This window comes from Phaethon lepturus, unplaced genomic scaffold (assembly GCF_000687285.1).
Source record: "Phaethon lepturus isolate BGI_N335 unplaced genomic scaffold, ASM68728v1 scaffold14282, whole genome shotgun sequence".
Classification (NCBI taxonomy): Eukaryota; Metazoa; Chordata; class Aves; order Phaethontiformes; family Phaethontidae; genus Phaethon; species Phaethon lepturus.
Window position 1 is genome coordinate 35,113 of NW_010524177.1, and position 2,508 is coordinate 37,620.

Here is a 2,508-nt window from a genome sequence, read left to right on the forward strand (position 1 = left end):
ATATCACTTTAAATAAAGTCAGTCACTCTTCAGTATTTGCCTAAGCGAATGTTTTGCCATATAGGGATGAAGTTAAGCGTGTGCTTAATTGATGTGTTGAGTCAGTGTCTTAGCTGATCTATCTCCAGTGTTGCTGTAAAATGCAGTGCCACAATGGACATTTCAGTCTGGGGCATTCTGGTGCTCAGCAAGAGTTGATACCAGGTGAGCTCTCATATCTACTGGGAGGATAGGCAGTAGTTAGAGCCATAGTGCTAAATAGGCTGCAAGTTAAACCAGACTGTCTTCAGCCTTCATGTTTTCATTGTAGTTATTTTCCAGTAACCAACAGTGTAGCTTGGTTTTTGAAAGAGACACCACAAGTACAGAGCATAACTTTTTATTGTCTGTAAATGTTACATGTTTCATTGCTGAAGAGCAGTATCAAAACTTTACACAGGATATCGAATTCAGTGCTGTTAAGGGAAAATGATCCATCTTCCCTATGCAGAAAGCATTACGTCACGAAGGGATGGAAACAAAGAGCTCTGAGGGACTGGGATAGGCAAACTTCCCTCCTTTCACAGGAAATGGGTGAAGCCTTGCTTGAAATTATTATTCAGACGTTTTGTGCTGTGAAGGAAATGTCTCCTGATAGCACAAGCTATTGGTTTCCTGTTGTGAACTAACAGTTTTGGCATAACCAAGAATGGACAGGAAGGGCAAATGATTGGGGGTCATTTGAAGAACTTGTTTTAATGAAAAGACCAGCCCAAGTAAGCGGGAAGAAATTTGGCCTGGAAAAAAAAAATTTGAAATTAAAAGGAAGAGGGGGATAAGAAAGGGGATCAGTTGCTGACTGGTACAGTATCTCTGTGGAAATAAATAACAACAAAAAAAATCCTACATCAAATTTTACCAGGGTTAGCAGAAAGCGAGGGGGACGCTGTTGTTGAGCAGGAAGTATCATGGGGGGAGAAAGCACTTTGTATCCTACCTAATTAAGAGCCTGATTCAACAAATATATATCCGGCTTCTGCACTGAGGAAAGCAATTTTTGGAAGTTTTCACAGATGCAGAATTGGTTTTTTTCAACCAGGATCTTATAATGGAGGCACTTTCAAGTGCTATTTTTCAACCGTGGTGTATAAATAGCACTGCCAGCAGGTCCCTGAAACTGCCTTAGCAATGGGCCATCTGACTGCTTGTCTTCTATTTGAAGCAAAAGCAAGCAAAGGGGAAGGCACAGGTGACATTTTCCTACCTCAGGCTTTCTTCCCAGCCTATTGCAGGCGCAGAAAGGAGGTGGCTTCCCCTTGTCTTTTCCTGAAGTCTCGTTCACGGGCTTGCTAATGCAGGGCTGACATTTGCACCGTTGCCTCAGTCATTTTGGCTCTGCTCTTGAGGGGACTACACAAAACTGGCCAGTGCCTTACGCCTGGTTATAGCTCCAGAGTCCCTTTCTCCTGAAACGGGTAGCGACGGCTGCGTTGCAGGGGCCCGCACCCTCCTTTGCTGGAGGTTGGCAAGGCTGCCGTGCCCTTCCTGAAGCAACTTTCCTGCTGCAACGTAGGTGCAGTTTGTTACAGGACTTCACTTTCAGGAGAAAAAAAGCTAATTTAAAAATCTCTCTTCAGTGTTGCAGACTTCTTTTTAAGATGGCGGTGTAAGTTTCATTTTAAGCATTCAAAATGTTTAAAGGCTATTTCTAAAATAAAAGAAACCTGTTTGGATTTTGTGTTATGTACTTTTGGCAGCAACCATTTTTACCCTTGCAAAGATTATTTTGATTGTATCGAAATTCAAGTTGTAGAAAACAGCTGCCTATTTCAGAAAACAAAACATGAAAGGAGTCACTTTGTGTTTGCTGATTCTTAAAAGGCCTTCCTTAAAGTGTTGTTTATGATGCCAAGCCTACAACAGTTTGTAAAAATGTGCCTGAATTTGTCTTTGGATTTAATTTAGACAGAATTTTTAAAACCATGTACAACAACATTTCTGCTTTCTACTCTTAGAAAAATGCAAACTTCAGTCACATTTGAATCACCCTTTTTTTTTAACATCTCCTTTTAAATATTTTTGTTTCCATTTAGGACTGCCAACATTACCATGGAAACCCCAAAAAACAAAGACTTTCCCAGCCTTGTGAGAGCACACCTGCAAGAGCAAGAATTGCCTGTCAAAAGCGACTCTCCTTCATTATTGGTGTCACCTAAGGACATTTTTTTGTGGTCAGTATGATCTGTTATCTCAAAATTTATTGAAAGTATATTCTTAGAATTGATACAATTTGGAATCTTGGCATGGACCAGTAACAAATGTCTGTTGCTGTCCAATAGCAGTCTCTTCAATATACTATCTCAGTTTCAAAAAAAAACCAACTCTGTTTTACAGACTGTAGAGTTGAGATTGGAAGCCTTGAAATAACAAGATGAAATAAGCACTCAGAGAGACAAACACATGTAAAATGAAGTCCTAATAAGCTGTCGTAACAGAAATCTTTCCACTGGCTTCAGAAGGACTTGGATC